Source organism: Vanacampus margaritifer, chromosome 14, assembly GCF_051991255.1.
Source record: "Vanacampus margaritifer isolate UIUO_Vmar chromosome 14, RoL_Vmar_1.0, whole genome shotgun sequence".
Taxonomy (NCBI): Eukaryota; Metazoa; Chordata; class Actinopteri; order Syngnathiformes; family Syngnathidae; genus Vanacampus; species Vanacampus margaritifer.
The window spans coordinates 13,415,197-13,436,915 of record NC_135445.1 but is presented as its reverse complement, the minus strand read 5'-3'; the positions used below and the strand labels follow the sequence as shown (position 1 = coordinate 13,436,915).

The following is a 21,719-nucleotide window of genomic DNA, read 5'->3' as shown; positions in this document are numbered from 1 at the left end:
TTGTGTCCTCAAGCATTTCTTTGCAAAGTGGCAGAGAGGACTAGTTTCTTCCAAGGACCTATCAGCCCCTTTCTTGAAAGAGTATTTAAAAACTGCCTGAACATGGAGTACGTGTTGTTTACAATTGGCTAGCGGTTCATGTAATTTCAGTTTAATGTTGCAGTCGTCATCTCAGACTGTAATAATCACACCTTTTCTATCTGGTTTCATCTCTGGCGCACACAAGCGCATCGTTTGAGCCACAGCATCTCACACATCAGTCCCACTCTTACACCTCCAGCACTCTGATGTGTCACACCGCCATCTTTTGCTGTAGCCTTCGGTGACATTTACTCACCCAACAAAGTGCAGGAGTGTTGGTACTTGTTCATTGTGGATCTTGCGCTCGTTCTGCTTGGAGTATTATACCCAAATCAATATTTTCGTCTAGAGCTCATGAGTGTATTCCTTTTAAAATATTTTCCATAGGACACTCTTAAGAATCAGCAGCTCAACTGGCTAGTAGAGGAATCAACACATTTTGCTGAGTGGATTTCTATGGAGAGAATTTTATTGAACTTGTAATTATCAATCAGTAGCGTATTTACAAGGGTGTTATGGTTTACTGTTCTAATGGCGGCAATGTAACCTGAATTTGTATGCATATGAATCAAGTAGCAGTTTTTATTCAACTCGGGGGCGGCCATATTGCCACATGCTGATGACTAAAAATGACAGAGCTCAGATAAGAACCAATCACAGCTCACCTGTTTTCTGTGTTTGGTCATGTGACGTTTGCAAGTTGCTTGCAAGCGTTTCCTCTGGGCACTCTGGCTTCGTCTCACGTTCCAAAAACGTTGTAAGTGTGAATGGCTACCTCGCCTTTCACCCAAAGTCAGCTGGGATGGACTCCAGCTCACCAATAACGCTAATGAAGACAGGTGAAGGAAGTGGGGGCGACATGGCTCAGTGGTAGAATGAGCAGTTGTGGGTTCGATCTCTGGACATTGTGACCATGTGGAAGTGTCCTTCAGCAAGAACCTGTAGTTGCGCCTGATGCTGCGTAATCAGTAGATACAATGAAGAAAAAGTATGAAAGCACTAGAAAGCACTAGAAAGCACAAAGGTAGAAAAGTGTAATAGAAGTGAAAGCCCATTTACCAAAATGGATAGATTAGACTCTAATCTATCAGCTTCACCTTTGCAAGGGCCACTCTCATCACTTTTGCATCAGTCTTCCTTTTCTTTGTTTTTTATGCCTACCATCTGCCAAAAGTATTGCTCGCACAATCGTAACGTTGCAATTGCAAAGTTTTGTAACAAACGGCATGCACAGCCAATGATGGTCAAGCAGAGCCTAACGCCGCCAATCATACGAGTTGGCTGAACCGAATAGAAATGCACATTCCGTGTCTGTCTTCTGTTCTTTCTGTATTTCTTCCACTGAACCTGAGTTTCTTTTTCTTTTTCTTTTTCTTTTTTCTTGAACTCCACCAAAACCCTGAGATTGAGTCATGGAACCCCTGAATTTCAAGCAAATTCAGGTTACAAACTACCGTATAAGAAGATGAGGCGCATCTAAAATTCGTCATTAATCGTTAAAGTTAAGACTGAGCGGATTCTTTTGTGTCTTAACATCAACGGCAGATTTGACATTTGTGACCATTTTAGATTGTTTACAAATGATGGGAATCACTGTTTCACTTGGCTGTTGTCAGTTGGCTTCAAATAGCTTTGTGTCGAGGTGCAACGATTAATCGTCAACTAATCAGTTGTCAAATTAATCTAATTATGTTGGTAATTGTTAATTGATTAGTCATTTAGGTATCTTGTTTAATTTCGAATCTTCCCAATCCTCGGAATTTCAGCCTCTAAGCAGTAAATATTCTGGAATTTCTGTAGTCCTCTGTGACAGTAGACTTGTGTTTTTGATGTATTTTTTTTTTTAAATAAGACATTTGCAAGCATCTGCCTTTACTTTGGAAAACAGTGATCAACATTTTTGCCTGATTTTTTTCTGACATATTACAGACCAAACCAGCAACTAAATCATAATTAATTTATGTTTGTATATTTTCTGCACTGTCAATTTGAAATATTGCTCTGTTTCAGAAAAAACGGATCAATGTTTAAGTAAATAAAATAATCAACATAATTGATAGATTAAAATAATCAGTTGCAGCTCTAGTTTTGTTTTTAATTTAATAACGGTGTTTAACTTATTTTACACATGCATGACAGTTAAGAATGCTACTTAAAATTCCTGCACAGGAATCCCCCCCCCCCCCAGTGGAAAGCATCCTGCAAAAAGTAGTTTGACCTTAGAAGATCCTCTGTAGTCAACACATTGATAAGTATGTTACATTTATTTATGCTACAATTGATATAAAAAAAAGTCTGTATTGCCGCAGTGTGGCCATCTTGGAGTTCTGGAATGCGATGTCACGTGGTAGATTGCAGTTTGTTTGTTTTTTCTGACCTGTGGACATAAATCTGAATTTGGAATACAGTTCAAATTGTGAGAGGAAAAAAAATAATTTATTCGAATTTATAAATTTGTTGAATTAATTTAACTTAAATACAATTAAATCACTTAATTATTGAATGTAATTAAATTTAAAGTAATGATGTATTTATTTTAATGCTCCCCTTTCCTCTTTTGAAACAAATATGGCTGTTGATGACTACAAGTACCACTGGACATGGGAAGTGGAAAAAAATGTTTCCTCACATTTTTTCTTCTTCTTTTTACTACTACCCCCACATTGTAGTCACGTCTGCACTGAACTTATTTACAGGCTTGAAGTCAGCAAGCTGAAGACGTGGCTTGATGTAGACATTCTATGCATAGAGAACAATAGTGTTGGTTTATATTGTCATGATCTTTCACACATGCCACACGTGACTCATTCAGCAGCACCGTGTATGTATCCAATCACTTTTGTGATTACAGACATATAACAGTAGCAGGCATTGTTTGTTATGATGTATTGAGGCAATCATCTGGCAGTATAGTATGGCTGATTTGTACATTTTGAAGGGTTTAATGCCCCTGGAAAATCGTGCTGAAAGGGACTAAAATAAGTATTTCAGATTTGTATACATCTTTTATACATTTTTTATTTATTTATTATTTTTAAAAGTGACTGCACGGCGCAAGAGTTGTGCTCTTGTAATTGCAGCCTGTGATACAAGGCCGAAGACCATATTTTCCAAAATTACAGTTTTTGGATGTGAGGGAACAAATGTTGTTCCCATGTATGCGTTGTGTTGTTTGGCCAGCAATGCCTCTGTGTAATCCATCATCATCACCACCACCGCCAGCGCATTCATCACTGATGCGATCTGGCCTTGTTGTGCCACTGTTTCGCCAGTCTATCGAGGCTAATGTCACAATTTGTGTGGCACTTCTGACCTCCTCCAAGGAGGTGTTGTTTTTTGCTTGTGTGTTGTGAGCTGGGGTTTGATCCAAAGATTAGTTTTAATTTAGTTGGGGAATGGCTTCAAACAACTTAAATGTGCTACAATTTAGAGCGCTCCAAAACTGTTTGGTCAAACAAACTACGAATAGAAACAATCACAATGTCAAACTTCAGCGCACGTAACCCTCATGGTGGCATAACTGCTAGCTTAATTTACCATTCCAACGTTTCGGATTGTCTTATCGCAGTTTTTATTAAGAAAGACTTGAATGAAAAATGTAAACTAGTTCATTACCTGCCGTTCGAAGCCTCGATACGTTGTGTGTTCATGCTGTTGTAAACGGACGACCCGCTTGTGCAAATCCCACATGAGGCTGCGAACACGCCATACATCCAAATGACAGGGAAGAGGAGGTGAACATGTTTTAATGGAGGCAAAAAGGTCGCAGTTGATCACAAATTACATTCCTGTTCCTAGAGGCTTTATCCCATTATGTCCATAATTGGATCAGACGATGGAGGGAGATGAATATGAATCCTCAATTGGAGGTCTCAAGGCAACTCCATCCTGTAGCTACTGCGAAAGGGTGTTAAATACAGCACAGTTACTACGTTGGATGCGGCAACATATCATTTTCCCGGACACCCATACCAGACTCGCTGACCCTTTGTGGACAAGTCACGCATGTTAGCTTGTTGGGAGTCAGATTTGGAATTGTGTTATTTGGAAGAGAGAGAGAGAGAGAGAGAGAGAGGGGAAAAAAAGAAGAAGCAAAAACGAGTCTGTCAGTGGACAAGGAGGGCTTATGGCTCCTTGGGCTTGCGTCCAGGCCCCAACAGTCCAGGATTGTATTTTGTTTTTAAATGTTCCATTCATCTATCTTGCCCATGTTCTGCGGGCATCTGTGCGTAGAATTCAGACGAACCCGCTTGGTGCTAGAATATGAATTAGCTCTGTGGTGGATGAAACTCGGCGTCTATCTAGCTGCTGCTGTGACATCATTAGAATCTGAGAGGAACAAGGTCAGTCTTTCTGAAATGCTCTCAGTAAATCTTCCAGACTCAGCCTGGTTTTTTTGTTTGTTTTTTAAATCACCCATTTAAGATGACATCTGAACTGATGTCATATTTGAATCGTCTTCCTTGCCATGAATTCATTATGACCTACGTATTTCTTCAGGTTCACTGAGCCATTGTTATTAAGACGACGGTAAAGCTACTTAATATGCTTTCTCTGTATTTTGTCCGCTCACTCTTTTACTGTGTATTTAATAAATATTATGCAAAATTCTTGAAATATAAAAGAAAATACAGGTAATAGAAATTAGGGCTACTCGAATATGGAAAAAATTATAATCACGATTATTTTTGGCAATAATTTTAATCACGATTATTCAAACAATTTATTTTTTTGGGTACAAAACAAGAAAATGTTTAAGCATTTAAATATTAAGATCAATTTAAAAAAAAAAACTAGAAACACTATAATTATGTAAGTTCTTTTTGGACCAAATATAAATTATGATTATATATATATATATATATATAAATATATACACACACACACACACCCGGGGACGTCCCGATCACACTTTTTTGGACCTGAGTCTGAGTCACCTCGTTTCTAGATCGGCCGATTCCGAGTCCTGATCCAATACCTCTGCAAGGGGTGTGTATTATTCCTTTCCTCATCTCACATATTTCTTCTAAGACCCCTTTTTAAGACAGTTTTCTTCTTTTAAAATAAGTGCCTAAAAATCGATGAAAAAGCAAGCCACACCTAGAATTAGTCTCTTGACTTGACCTTGCCGCCAAACTGAGGTTGCAGGATTTATGCTGACATCTGTTGAAACACTGCAATTTTGGAGGCAACTACAATATGCCCCAAAATATTCTAAAATAACTGATTTAAGGGATTTTACTCTGTTTTATTATTGCTGTAGCTTGGAGTGGTGTCAAACTCTGCGTGGGCATTATTTTTAGAACTTTCTCTTACATATGTAACTACGTTTCGATGAGTCCCGAACGACCGCCAGCATTACTCGTCACTCAGAGCCCTCGTGTTGATTTGCGCAAGAAGGTTTTGAGAGACTCGGTTCTGGCTACGATCCCCTTTTTATACATGAGAATCACGTCACCCGGAACCCTGGAAATGTCCTTTTTATGAATTATTTCTCGATTGATGCATGCGCCTTATCACCAAATTTTGATTGTTCCCATATATGGCAACATGAGAGGCGAAATATCCAAAGCATTCTTTAATATGATGTACTGGAGTTCTGCATGGTATTTCACAGAACAGTGGTCCGATGGCCAAAGGCCACGAGGTAACTGTTGGGCCACCTAAAGTTCACATTTCTTACATAAATATGATGAATTCAACACATTCTTGCTTTTTTAAAGGCTATAAGTCAATATTTTGAGTAGGGATGTAACTAACAATTATTTCAGTTTATTATTTAATTTAATGGATGAATTGGATTTTTAAAAATCCATCCCCTTTTTTTTTTTTTTTTTTTTACAAAAAAACGGGACATTGTTTTAAATTGACAGTGCACACAAAATAATTATGATTGATTTACTGGTTTGGTCTTTAACAAGAGGAAAATAGGCAAATATGTTGATCATTGTTTTGCCAAAGTAAAAGCAATTGTTTTTTATTTTGGATCAAAACAAATGTAATCAGTCCGCTTTCATGGAGGACTACAGAAATTAGAAACTATTTTTTACTGCTGAGGAGCTGACATTCCAAGCATTTTGAGTGTTTTAAATTTAAAAAGATGTCTAAACAATTCAGCATTTATCAAAAATAATTATCGATTAATCTGATCATCAATTAGTTGTCGATTAATTGATTAAATTATTTTCTTCTTCTCACTCCTTTTCAGTTTTTCTTCCTCCCACTCCTCAGGCTAGGTTTAGTTGAGTTGAATATTGTCTGGAAAATTTTATATATTGTTTATATTGATTGCTGTCTGAAATAAATGAATGAATGAAATGTCACACGTCTAATTTTCAGTTTCATGGAGGACTACAGAAATTAGAAACTATTTTTTACTGCTGAGGAGCTGACATTCCAAGCATTTTGAGTGTTTTAAATTTAAAAAGATGTCTAAACAATTCAGCATTTATCAAAAATAATTATCGATTAATCTGATCATCAATTAGTTGTCGATTAATTGATTAAATTATTTTCTTCTTCTCACTCCTTTTCAGTTTTTCTTCCTCCCACTCCTCAGGCTAGGTTTAGTTGAGTTGAATATTGTCTGGAAAATTTTATATATTGTTTATATTGATTGCTGTCTGAAATAAATGAATGAATGAAATGTCACACGTCTAATTTTCAGTTTTATCCACCTAAATTGTTCAATCATCATTGATCCCTTTACTCTACTGCAAATGTGTATATATCCTTCCATTGTGGCTTGAACAAGATATTTAGCTTAAAAAAGGGGAAATATTCAGTCAAATTTTGTACTGCGGAAAAATACATTTAAAAAGATTATCCACACAGAAGTAATATTTCCTTTAAGGTTTGAATAATACAGTATACGTTGAATATGAAATAACCATTGCAACGTATTGTATATCATGAATATACATGGCCAGTGGCCATGGCCAATTATTTTATAATTGGGCAGAGTTCATATCTAGGAATTTAGCACTATTTGCTGTCGAGTCCAGGTATTTTGTCCAAACCACTATACAATACAAAAAGAAACAAAACCTTCCAAGACTGAAACTAAAAAATTAACAAATTTGCTCCCCAAAATGTATAAAATACGTCCCATTTTAAATATTACCAGTGTCCCAAAAATGTATTTTATGTTGTTTTTTTTATGCTAGAACATACAGAAGGCTTTGACGCAGCCTCTGAACTGAAGAGAACGGTTGAAGCAATGGTAGTTATTACAAAAAACGGCCAGCAGGTAGCAGCAGAGTATAAGAGCAACCAGGGCTATGTTGCAAAAAGCTGTTTCCCCCACAGTTTTAACTCGTTCACTCCCAGCCATTTTCACAAGCAATCCCCTTCGCTTCCTGCTGTTGCTTCCTGTATTTTGCAAGGCCCATAGAATGTTGTGCGCTATTGCTATAAAAACATGGCCCTACCAAAAGAAAGTTTAGAGTCTCTTCTTTCATCAGGAAAAATATATATTTCTATCTGATTCCGTTTTGCAGCAATTAGCATTAGAATATAGCTACAGTCCTGCTCAATGTTATTGGCACCCCTTCATTTTTTTGCATACAATATCTCAATATGTCTACAATATAATCGGAAATAAATTGAAATGTACCAAATTTATATCATAAGAAGCTTATAATTGGATGTCCAATAACGTAATTCCACAAAAGAAATTGTTTTTCAACTTGCATAATGTAATTCCAAAGAAGAAATAAAAAATATAGCATGTGCAACAATAATGGTACCCCTCTTTGATTGGTTGATTGATTGGTTGCACTCTTTGGCAGTGACGATAGCTTTCAAACGCTTCTTGAAGCTGTCTCTAAGCTTCTTGCACTTCTGCGCTGGTATATCCCGCCACTCTTTCTTTGCAAATTGTTCAAACTCTTGAATGTTTGTAGGTTTCTTTTCCCAATGGCACATTTCAGCTCATATCAAAAATTTTCAATCGGATTGAGATCAGGAGTCATTACTGGCTATTTTAAAACAGTATTTTTTTTTCCTTTTTAACCATTACTATGTGCTTTGGGTCTTTGTCCTGCTGGAGTACCCATGACCTTCAACTCCTACCAAGTTGTCGAACACTTGGTAGGACATGTCTCCCTACATTGTCTTGATAATTCTCTGGTTTCACAACTCCTGTGATTATAATCAAGGCCTCCAGTACTAGATGTAGCAAAGCAGCCCCACAGAATGATGGGTCCTCCACCATGCTTAACTGTAGAGAGGGTGTTCTTTTCCTTGGAAGCTTCATTGCACTGTCTGTAATAAAACTGTTAGCGCGCATTGCCGAAAAACTTGTTTCATCCTTCCACAGGACATTTTCCCAAAAGAATTATGGTTTGTCCAGGTACTCCTTGGCAAACGTTAGCTATTCTTTTCTTTTTCTTTTTTAGGTCTGTCTCAGAAATGGTCTTGATCCATGATCCATCTTTGGGACACTTTTGGACACTTAAAACATTTAAAATAGAACGTATTTATGCGTTTTTGGGAGCAAATGCGTTAAACAGATTTGTGAATAATGATGAAACTTAGCTATATTGTAACGCTAATTGCTTCAAAACGGAAATCGATACAAATATTTTAGTTTTTTTTCCTGATGAAAGAAGAGACTAATCTTTGGTAGGTTCCATGTTATTATAGCAATAAAACACAATATTCTGTGGGCCTTGCAAAATCAGTCAAAATCCAATAAAACAGCCGGGAGCGAAGGGGGTTGCTTCAGTGAAAATGGCTGGAAGTGAATGAGTTAATAATAATAAGCATTTTTTCAATTGTTGCATTTATAAAAAAAATATAAAAAAAGTAGTATGGCCCCCGAAGGATTTTAGAGAAACTAAAATGGCCACTGCTTACCAGTGGAAAGGGTTTGCCACACTTTGTCTGAGGTACGGGATGTGGTGGTTATGCACACACTCCATAAAGTGCAATGATAATGTTATATAGGACATAGAGGGTTTACATACACTAGCGCATTCCTCCCCCAAGAAGGGCGAGTTTGACAGGCGACTGACAGGTCAGCATCTCGGTCAGCGTGCTCGGGAGAAAGCAGTGAGCCACAATGGCCGCCTTGTCTTTTTCCTGAGCACCAGGGCCTGCATTAGAAGGTTGCGGGTCAGGTCCAGGCTGTGTCAAAACATTCAACACTTCAATCAAGGCGCTTGATCTGATTTAAGCCCCCTTTGCGCATTCACACTCCTGGATGCCAATCTGAAAGGAAAGTCCTTGCATTAGTTCAAGGCAGTGCTCGGGAGAGAAACATTGTGGTTTTGTGTTTCCATTTGACACTGTCTATGTCATATCTACACTAGAAGTTGCAATTCCCACAAATCTTCTGTGTGAATGCTGAGAGATGCTGTCACCAAGCCAAGATGCCAAAGAATGAAATGAATAGAGAAGCAGAGCATTTGTTCATGCGTCACAGCAGGATATTGTAGCATTCCCGAGATGCCATGCAAATGTGTCCTCTCGGGGCTCGGAGCACGATGACGGCAAAGTGACGACTGATGGAACTGATCGGACGCTTGGACAGTTATTGAACTTTCTGTAATATGTATCTATGACCCCCCCCCCCCTCTCTCTCTCTCTTCCTCGAGTCAAAGTAAACTACTAGCGTTCCAATATCACCCGTCGCCAGTGAGCTAGAGATTGTGTTAATTGATTGTAATCCATTCAGGATTGGAGCTGCTATAATGTCGAGTGGAGGAATAATAGCGGAGTAAATGCTGAACTTGTGACTGCTTGTCAGTCTCGTCTGTTGGAATCGTGTTTAAAACGTTGCGTACTGGTAGGTCTGTTCACTGCCAGTACAGCTCTTAATTTCCTGACAAGGCCTATTGATTGATTGCAGTCATTTTTAACCTCTCGCTTGTCCACTGTGCCAGAGGGGAGACCAGCTATTGTGGAAGGGAAAACTCCTACCGTTTCGTGTCAACACGCAACTTGCCACGCCGCCTGCCCTACCTTCCTCGAAATTCTGTAATCATTAAAATAGAGATTGACATGCAGTATTTTTAGAAGACTTGCTTCATCTCACCAGTTCAGAAGGCCTGCCAGGTGTCTTTCTACTTCCCAAAACATACTGTTTGGAATTTGAAAGGTTGTTGAGAAAGTTGAAAACTTGGTCTTTAAAAAGGAGGGATGCGATGCTTAGAATGTTCCAGGCATTTTTTTCTTTTTTCTTTTTTTTCTTTTTTTTTGGGGTCAGTGATAGTAGCAACATCCTTTTTGTGCTTGGAGTTGAATGGTTTGGGCTAATTGATTTTTACAACCAATTCATCAGTTATTACTATTATTTTACTACACAACCATTTCTGCTTATTGCTTGCTCTGAATAATAAGGACCCGTAGTCTCCCAGGGGAGAAGGATATTTATCCTCACTGTTAAACAGCAGCTGTTTTTATAGTTGGAAGTGACACACTACAGTATGTGCTTAATCTATAGTGGTCACTTTTATTCTTATTAAGTTTTCAATTGAGCATTTCGTTACCGTGCTAATAATAGCTCAGCTTCAAATTGAGCTTTCCCAGTAGCTTTCATAGTACAGCTTTTTACGGGGGTGCTTAACCTGGTGGTTTTATTGGTGTTGGTGGTATTCGTGTTGGAGGCTGCAAGCTTAAAGCGATACTTGACTAATTGAACCATTTTCAGCAGTAAAAAGATAATATTTTGAACAGAATTAATTTAATAACTTAATTATTTTTCATGTACAATTAATACATTTAAAAACACATTTTTCAACTTGCTGTCGACTTGTCACTTGTTTTCCGGGTTTGGTCAGCAAACTGAGCCATGATTGGTCGTTACCCGTTTCCTGAGCGCAGGCTATGTCATCTTCAGGCGACAGCAAGTGGCCAAATTGGTTTTTAAAGGTTTTAATTGTTCATGAAAAATAATAGACGCAGGGATGTGATTTTTCCGCTAATTCGCAGAATTCCGCTTTTTTTATCCCCCCCCCCCCAAAAAAAATCCGTTTTTTTTAAAAAAAAATTTTTTTTTTTTAGTAAGTTCATTGTGTATGCACATGACTCCGACAGATAACATCTTCTGCTATAACAAAGACATTTGTGGTATGCTCTAATATGAGTTACTTTTCATTTGGTCATGATACAATTATTTGTTCATGAAATTTGAACTCTTCAACATTATTTATGTGTTAACTTAGTAATCACATTAGTTAGATATGATGATATTCTCAGTGATAGTTTTTGAAAGCAAAGGCAGTCCAATGTTTTTGAATGTGACTGATTTTGAGTTGACTAAAACTGCCATTTTATATGGGATAGTTCAATATACATTGAAAATTTATGCTGTTGTTTTGTCTATTTCTTTGTCATGTGAGTGCATTGAAAGTACTTAAAAACACGGAAAACCCATGAGCTCCGGGGGGCCAAAGCCCCCCTTGTCCCCCCACCAGGGCACTGCCCCGGACCTAGCTGGGTGCCAGCGGCCCCCAGACCCCCGGCTAAATTTTCAGATAATTTCACTTTGGTCAAATCACATCCCTGTAGACGTTATCACATTATTTATAGACAAAATAGTATCTTCTACTGTTGAAAATGGCTCAATGAGTCAAGTATCCCTTTTGATTAAATCCTTGGAAGAAACCCTGATGATATTGATATTGTTATTTATTGTCATCTTAATCCAGTGGTGTCCAAACTACGGCCCGGGGGCCATTTGCGCCCGTCGTCCCATCTTCTAGCGGCCCTCAGCATATACAAAAAATAACTTTTGGCACAGCCTGCTTTTCTGGATATTGAAGGAGGTATATTATAATCACCAACTGAGGGGTGTAGTTAATCCATAACTTTTTTCGTGTCCAATAAACCAACTGGTGAGATGAGAAATGAACAGAGTTTCCTGCGCAGGATAATTCTTAAAGGAGATCTCCTGTTGCACCATTGAATCAAACTCCGACAAGTTCTGATCAACAATGCACACCCTCCTCTCGAAGGGCCAGCCTTTTATTACAATTCAGTCTCCAAGCAGAATATCTCTCCCTTCATGAATGAGCAAATGTGTTATACAGTTGAAGGACATGTCAAACAATAGAACTCTTAGTGCAGTTGCAGCTGTCTTCGTCTCTAGCCAAAATATGTATATTTTCAAGGCACTTTTCATATTCTTCTTCATAACAAAATCTCACTTTATCATTTGACCCAAAAGCACCAATGACCGTGACTAATGGAAAAGCAAAACAAGTTCTGTTCAAGACCACAATGTACGTGTACAAAATAAAACAAGAAATTCTGGACCAATCAGTGTATAGCAAAATCAAGGGCGAAAATATGTTTTCGTACAAAGTGATGAGAAGGAACTTTTCTAGACTAAATAATATGGTCCCAGCTTTAACCCAGAACATACGAGGTCAACATCATGTGCCCTGCTCAGGACACAAGACACTTTGACAAACTTAAAATGAAGAATTAAATGTTCATGATCAGTAACAATAATCGATATATGAAAATAGGTATTAAAATGTTATAATATCCTTCAGTCCCCCTTTTGGGCTTACGTAAACACTAAGCCCAATAACTAAATATTTAAACATTTTACACAAAGATTCCAGCGGGATCTACATCGGATGTTGCAGCAGGCCGGGCTGAGGAAGTAACAGACTCCATCATCATGTAAGAAGACTTATTTCGTACGTCCTGTTTTTCAATTGCGGCAGAAATAATTTTCTCGCAAAGGGAACGAATACAGGGTATACAACAACATCCGCATATTGTTATTAGCGCCGTAAATACAGCAATTGATATCAAAATTGTGGAAATTAAGGTTTTGTAGCGGCCAAATACAGTCATCCAATTATCCCATAGCGAAGTGTCTATACCAGAGTGTTCATTCATCTTTCTATTAAGTGTCCGGAGTCCCTTAATTGCAATAGTTAAAGTACCATCCGGTGCGGTATTATTAGGAATGAAGGTACAACATTGATCTGCGAACACTGAGCAAACTCCCCCTTTTTCTGCCAATAGCATATCAAGTGCAATTCGGTTCTGAAAAGCCATCAAAGATGTGGCAGCCAATTGGCCATGTACAGCTTCAAATCCAGATTGAGTCCAATTTCCTAGTCTTTGTACATTGTAATGCACATAATTAATTCTGTCTACATTTTTGTTAATGGTACACCACCAACAAATTAGGGATTCAAATCCTGAAGTTATTTGATTAGTCAATTTGTATTCATTTGGCACACCTCTCGGCACTCCAATTGCATCAATGTAGGTGGGGACATTTTCCTGTTGCCAAGAAGATCGTTTAATTCTATGGAAAGGAGGAGAAGATCGTGGTTCCCAAGTGTCAATCATTTGTAAAAGGTTATCAACCGAGGTGGGAAAAAGTTGTACTGGCAGAAGAAGGGTGATGAGAGCACAATATCCTTTGCCATCCCAAGGCAACTTGTCAAATATCTGATTATGCCCACACCACCACCAAATGTCAGCCCTTGATTGCGGCTTGAATTTTTGACCCACATTTATTATTGTAGTGCAGTGTGAAATGTGATCTAGTTCTCCCAATTGTTCTCCGGTACCTGTCATTTTAATACATGAAAAATTACCATCTGCAATTTCCTTTGAAAATATTGGTTTAGTTGTCTGCAAATTCACTAGTGGATATATCTTATCCCATTGAGAGCATTTGGCATTTGGGGCAGTTTTATTCATAATTTCCATTATACATTGTTCCTCGATTTTAGCCGGGATTACTCTCAATAAAGGTCGTGGTCCCACACATACTACACACTCCTTACCAGAGGCGTGTGCTGCCTCGTGTGCTAGCAATAGCCAATTGTTGCTGCTTTTGGACACTCCTGTAGTAACCCTAAACCATTCAATTACACCATCAATCGGTACACTTACAGCTTTTACCCCATTCTCCATTGAGTATTTAGTCATTTTTGGTTGGTCTAGCTTACTCATAGTCTTATTTACACAGATTAGAATAGGAAAACGTGGGTCAACGCCGTGGGACCATGCCCATAACAGTAATCCAAAACAGGAGGTGTTGTACAGAGTTACATTAGCTGGTCGTATATTCCCGTCGGGAATGGAAAAGGTTAATTCTAGTTGACCTCCCATTTTACGCAGTGTTGTCCTTTTAGAAAAGAAAACAGCCTCCTTGCTTTTTCCCGGTGGCCAATATTGTCCACTTTGGGTGGTTATAAAAGTACCCCAATCTAGTTGCGCAACATTTCCTGTCAAATACCACCAATATTTCACCCATATTCCTCCCCTTGTCTCTTCCCATCCTCTAAATCCCTTTAATGACGTAATGGGAATTTTGACAGAGGTGTTTGTGTTTGGGGCAACTGTCACCGTGACTGAGTCATCATACGTTTTGGATATAACCCAGGGAATGTGTGGAGAGTTCATGTCTCGCTTAGCCCGAATTTTTGTGGTTGCGTTTACAGATGTGGTTAGGGGATCCCAAAAACACAAAATTGGCATAACAGTCAGTATAAGAAAGAGTGTCGTAATGCAGACGCAATTGAAGACGCATTGTCTCTTCGAAGCAGCCATCTTGTGATTTTTTCTTTTTTTTTTTTTTAAACAGTCGTCACTTTCTTTATTTTCTTGTGTGGATGGTGCACTCAGGTTCCTTGAGCAGCATCAGCAGAAGGTTGAACAGAGCCTTTTTGTGAAGAGGGTCCTTCTGCCTCTCTCCAACTGCCAGGGGTGCAAAAATCGGTCACCGGGATTTTATCTTCCCAAGTTGTGACTCATTCTTTGTGGAATGCCCTGGAAAAAGGGACACATTCCTCCTGTTTCCATTCGAAAGACGTCCTCAGCGAAACTCAATCTTCATGTAGTAATTCCTCAGCTCGTTAGCTGACACTGGAAGCAGTTGAATGGCCTCTCGGCTGGCACGTCTGGTCACTGGAGCAGCTGGCTGGTCTCTCTGTTGATTCCCGGTGGTGGCTGGCTCCGGAAGGTGGGGGTTGAGTAGAAGGCGGACCTCCGGCTGGTCTAATAGGCAAGATGTGGAACCAGGTGCCCCGTGGACTGGACTAGATTGACCTTTTCATCACCTTATCTGGGTGCAAAATATTTTCATTTAGTCACTAATAAACATTTATTCGCATCCCTTCTTTTTGAAAGAGCATTTTGGTAGTGTTATATAGTTAGGAGTTAGTAAATGTTAGTAAAGTTCTGTAGGCCTCTCCTGTGGGAAAAAATTCTGTTTGTTGTGACATTTAATTAGGATCCAGCCTTTGGCTGACTTTAATGACCTGAGCACATTCTTAAATGCAAAAAATGAAAATCTTTAGCCAGTTCAAATCTGACGAGGCCAATTTTGTTTACAGAATGTAATAATTATTGGAATGTTTTATAATATTTATTGTTATAGATATAGCATGGATGTGCTTCCAGCCATTAAATAAATGCAACTTTCGTCAACAAATAAAATCAAAAAATAACATCTAACCCCAGGGCCCCAAGGGAAAAATAGAAATAGAAATGGAACATATTCACCTTATTTTCGCCGTCCCTGCCAAAACTTACTCCTTCTCCATGGTCAAGGAAATCCCCAATTGTCCTCCTGTAAAATTCATTCTCACGGACTATCTATAACTATCGCATTAAGACTAACTTTTAATTTTAAATTTATTTATTTAACATGGACTGTTTGTGTCCTTCGCGACGATATACCCAGACCAACCAATAATTCCCCCATCTGAAAAAAAAAAAAAAAAAAAAAAATCGCTTTAGAGACTCTTTCAGACTAATATATAAAGTTTTGCAGTAAATAAATTTTGCTTGCTTTTTGTTTAGAAAGAGGGGAAAATTTTACATTTAACCAGCAAATTCGACAATGCGTCCCAAGCAACTATTTAAATTTCAAAAGAGAATTCGGGAAAACACTAGAAGACCAAACTTAAAAAAGTAAAATATAATAATTAAGATTGAAATAAATTGTATCTTATCTGTATTCATATTAGCTGTTTCAATTTCTGAAACCAGACGAAATTTACCTGTATTATCTTTTGTACTATAAAAATATTGTAGCTTATGCCAATGAATTTTACAAAGAATCTCAGTTTTCAGCCAATTCATCAATTATTATTAATACATAAAGTTGCCCTTAGTTTTAATGTTACCATTAAGCTTGCTAGTCCCCCTTTTTGATGTTTGTCCAAAAAGCTGACTGTTTCAAAATAGACAGAGATAAACAAATCAGATCAAATCAAAATAGACATCAAACGTTTTTAAAATGTAATAAATCTGTGTGTATATAGTGTTGTCAATCAGTTCATTATATTTACGAAATGTTTTACTGTAGATGTTATCACCTTATATCTGTCAAAAATAGAGTGCAGTGTAAACAGTCAGTATCACATCATATGGCCTGGTATCACTAATTCAAGGAAAGCATTGTTTGTGGGGTTGAGTCACCATCGTAGTGGACAGTTCTGGACGCAGGAATGCTTTAAGGACGCTTGTGCAGAGCATATGGAGCAGTTTTTCATAGGACAGTTCGTGCGGAGCATTGTGTGCATTGGGCAGTGGAGCAGTTTTTCTTTTATCACATTTGTATATGATGGCACAGTCATTGTTGCAACAGGTGGCGCCAGGAACCTCCCCTCTCCATCAGGTATTGGCAGGATGTTTTGTGATGATGGCTGCATCACGCCCCTCTGATGGTGGTGGCAGTTGCAGTTTCTTTGTGGGTGGGGGTTTTTAAAGAGGTCTGTGTCCCGCCAGTTGACTTTGTTCCGAAATAATGACCCTTGACCAATAATCCTCACTCGACTGAAAACATTAAAATCTGCCCCAACAGTATTTAGGTTATAACATGTCAGTAAATATTAAAACCAAAAACTTCCTTTATTAAAAAAATTAAATAAAAATAAAAATAATAAAAAATAATAATTAAAACAATGAAAGTTTACAATTTTAAATAATTGCTAATTATATGTCAATATTTGTTATGGTTTACAATATTTAATTTAATATGTTTTGCATACCTTCATAAATAATACTTAGGATAAAATAGGACAGATATACTCTAACAATTTACAAATATAGTTAATTAATAAGTGTGTAGTTTTCAATTAATGTTTTCTCAATGGAGGCCGCAGCCCGTAAAGTCAGCCTTTGGTCAAACGTCAAAGCAGGAATGATTTTAATTACATAGCACCTCAAATTATGTCAAAAATGTGTTTCTTCCAGATAGCTTCCCCAGTCTGTTTGTAATGAGACTTCAAATGTCGAATTCAAAGGTTAAATATATTCAGGAGAGATTAAAATTACTTTCTATTTATAAACGTCGGAGAAAAAATAAATAAAAAACTCCTTTTAAATTATAATTAACACATTACTTCATCCCCAGGACCGGAACATGGCACTTTGGTGCGACCCCAATTGTCCTTAATGGGTGTGTCTCCTGATTCTGAAAAGATATTTAAAATTTATTAAACAATGTTCTCGCGCACAAACAAAATCATAAGGGAAAAAACAATCATCTATATAAGAATTATTCCACATTAATTGCCATCCAAGTTATTTGTTTTTAGTTATTATTATTATTATTATTAAAATAAGAGTAGAGACTAAACTATTTAATCTAAAACAATCACACAATTAACATTACCTTTTATAAAAACATTTTATTTGACCTCATTACAAAGATTGATGGCTGTTGGCATTTTTTAACCCGAGAAAGGGAATGAGTCATAGCAACTACAATCAGTCAAAGCCACCCATGCTCTACAAGCATAAGACATGCATCTAAATTTTATAATATCTTAAAACTATACCTCTCTATGTTATTTGTGTATTAATATTCGTTCGTTTTATAGCAAACATAATTTTTAAATATGACGTATTTGCACTCTTGAAGCCAGTTTAAGTATTCAACATTAGTGCTTAAGAAATTTATGTAAGGGGCTTATAAAATCAGTTACGGCAACAATTTATATAATGTCGTTCAATTATTTAACGCAGACAATTGCGGGTTTTAGCGTTAGAAGTTTTATTAGTAATTTTACCGTCTAATTAATTTATCCCGTTTAGCGCTTATTAAACGGCTTAATTTGTTTTATTACATAAATTTGTATTATACAGTTATTTTATTTGCAAAGCAACATTTCAGTATTAATCATTTTTTCAATACACTTTTCTTAAAGATACGTCCGGGACTCTCCTCTATATAAAATTACATACACTCATAACATTATTAACGGGCGGTCGCCGTGTACGCACATTCAAAGTTAAATTGCAGTCATTAAAACCATCGAACAAATGCCATATCTTATTAGAATAAACTAACCTTTTTCACAATATAATCAAGTCCCGTCGTTCAATATTAATTACATTTTAAGTCATTATTTAAACGGTATGATTAATCCGGAAGCTTTAATTCCGACTAGCGGAAGTCATATCAGGTCAAATCATTTAGTCTTATATCATTATTTAGTTATATAAATGGTTATAACTTCACAAAAATACCTAAAGCTAGTATTCTAGCATTATTCATTATTTTGTCAACAAGCTTTCGATCATTTCTGGCTTTTCTTCCACTCGAAGAAATTACAGATGTGTGTTGCACCAGCTCATCTAGTTCGTGACGTTTTTTCACACATGCAAGTTCAACGTTCTTCATCAAAGAGATTAGACACACTGCAGATTGTAATGACGGAAAATAACCTTTTCTACAGCCGTCTTGCATCCAGTCGCAAAGTTCTTTTTTTGTTTCTCGTTTAGCCTTTGTAGGTAAAATCCCTATAGCCACAGCGCATGCGTTCCCAATTTGTTTATCCAGCGTCATCCCATCTAAACTCAACGGAATCCCATTCGGGTCAAACCACTGTGTTTTGAGTTCAAATAGAGTGTCCATGTTTCGTCTTAATTATTAACTCAGGTATTTTATAGCTTATTGATTTGTATTATATTATATTATATTGTAAATTATCATAGTTCAGTTGTATTAATATTTAAATGAAGTGACGTCTCACTTATAACAGAATTAATCAACTGTTCTCGTCGCGGTCCCTTTAAGATTTTACCGTAACGTTAGAGTTTCTTCACCGATCAGACGGCATACACACAACGGACAGACAAGACATGTCGTTTTGTACGACATATCAACACATAAATATCCGGATGTCAACTGCGCTACCCCAGCTTCAACAGTTTCTTTGTCTTTGAATTTTAATCACGAATATTCAATAGACCTATTGGCTTGATCTAAAGCGTCGTATCAAATATGCTTTAGTCAGCCCGACTTACACGAGTTGAGTCAATACATCTTATCTCTTATATCTTGTCTAAAAATGTCAATATCCAATTATTCATAGACCTATCGATTAATCTTAAAACGGCGTATTAAGTCCGTTTTATGTCAATCTGACTTCCATAAGTTGAGTCTTTTGTCCCTAGAAAATGAAGCAGTCGATCCTCCCGCAGCTTTAATCGGCAACACTTATTCAAGGATCTTCGTTATCTAATTACCCAAGAATCTATTACTCATAAAAACAAAGTGTTTGTCTCTCCCGCGCATCAGGCAGGGATCAAGACAAAGATGCTTTTTGAGCCGACTTCTCTCAACTTAAATATGTATGGACGTAAAACCAATGCCCATACATCTACCGCTTGGTTACAACAATAATGTTTCCCCAGCTGATTTACTCTCAACTTCAACAACTTACTTATATCTTAACCTCATATACGCAGACTTCAAATCAATTATCTACGTATCTATCGTCTGTAAAAACCAAATTGTAAAGACAAAATGTTTCCCAGACTGACTTACAAGCGATCGCTATTCAATTCAATGTGCACCACAAATATGTATACTTCAAATACCGTAGGAAATTCCACAATTATTGACTCCATACAACCAAACAACTTAAACTTCTACCTCTGCTCACACAAATCTCACCCTTGATTTGGCTATCTTACAAGAACGCATGGCGGCCGGAGCGCTCCTAGACAGAAAGAATTCCTCAAACGTGGATAAGATCTCCACTTACCTCAATTAATATGGCGCCAGGAATTCAAACCGTCCGCGAACGCAACAACCGTCAAACGCCTTGCCGTCGGAGGGTCACCAACTGAAGGAGGTATATTATAATCACCAACTGAGGGGTGTAGTTAATCCATAACTTTTTTCGTGTCCAATAAACCAACTGGTGAGATGAGAAATGAACAGAGTTTCCTGCGCAGGATAATTCTTAAAGGAGATCTCCTGTTGCACCATTGAATCAAACTCCGACAAGTTCTGATCAACAATGCACACCCTCCTCTCGAAGGGCCAGCCTTTTATTACAATTCAGTCTCCAAGCAGAATATCTCTCCCTTCATGAATGAGCAAATGTGTTATACAGTTGAAGGACATGTCAAACAATAGAACTCTTAGTGCAGTTGCAGCTGTCTTCGTCTCTAGCCAAAATATGTATATTTTCAAGGCACTTTTCATATTCTTCTTCATAACAAAATCTCACTTTATCATTTGACCCAAAAGCACCAATGACCGTGACTAATGGAAAAGCAAAACAAGTTCTGTTCAAGACCACAATGTACGTGTACAAAATAAAACAAGAAATTCTGGACCAATCAGTGTATAGCAAAATCAAGGGCGAAAATATGTTTTCGTACAAAGTGATGAGAAGGAACTTTTCTAGACTAAATAATATGGTCCCAGCTTTAACCCAGAACATACGAGGTCAACATCATGTGCCCTGCTCAGGACACAAGACACTTTGACAAACTTAAAATGAAGAATTAAATGTTCATGATCAGTAACAATAATCGATATATGAAAATAGGTATTAAAATGTTATAATATCCTTCAATATGCATAGAAACTATTTAAAACTAAAATAGAAATATTTGTCTTTGTAATTTAATTAATGAAGTTGGATATTTCAGTTTCAGAAGCAACAATGTTTTCTTCCATGTTCCACTGTCTGTGTCCAGGTCTGATTTGTGAACATATCACATTAATGATTAGCTAGGATCCTCAAGTAAACACTGCTAAAAAAATAAAATAAAAAAAATCATTTTATTACCTCTTTCACTGCCAGACGTTTTCAGAAACAGGTTGTCCCCACTGCCAGCCGATTTAAGCATTTTGAGTGATATTTCAAGGTCCACAGAAAATGTTGTGTTTGGACTATGGAAACACACACACTACCAAATGAAAGATTGGACTCTCAGCTTTCATCAGAAAAAAAAAGTTTGTTTCTACCTTATTCCGTTCTTCAGTAATCAACAATAGAAAATGGTTACTTTCACCGAAATTCTCTCTTTTGAAACAAAAAACGGAGAAAAAGAGCTTTTTCTGAAACGATGTTATTTCATGCACTCTAGTGAATTGTACACTTCTTTTTGTCCATGAATGATGCCACAAACACCTAAATAGTGCTTTACTTCTGTAAAACGCTTTCACCAACAATGAAAAAGTGTTTTTTGATTGCAAAATACGTTTATTTCCATTCAACAGTGTAACAATTTGACAAAACAATTTCGCAAACTATTTACAAATGTGTGCAACTGTGGTACTATTTACAATTATGTGGATGTTTCAAATACAGTTTTTCCTTTTGTAACGCTCTCCTGCGTGCAAGGAGACGCCAGGACGCGCACAACAGTTTACTTTCACTTTCACATTGGTCCGTTTTGCG

At 37.3% G+C, this 21,719-nt stretch overlaps 1 protein-coding gene and 1 long non-coding RNA gene across 3 annotated transcripts in view; one reads left to right on the top strand and one right to left on the bottom strand.

Moving 5' to 3' along the window:
- sppl3 (signal peptide peptidase 3) overlaps nt 1–21,719 on the top strand; it is a 41,218-nt gene that overhangs the window by 2,927 nt on the left and 16,572 nt on the right. The gene's annotated exons all lie outside the window — the stretch shown is intronic.
- Nucleotides 12,009–20,161, bottom strand: LOC144034352 (uncharacterized). The gene is made up of 2 exons (XR_013288206.1): nt 15,568–20,161; nt 12,009–15,127 (listed from the first exon to the last, which is right to left on the bottom strand). It is a non-coding gene; the product is annotated as an uncharacterized LOC144034352 (long non-coding RNA).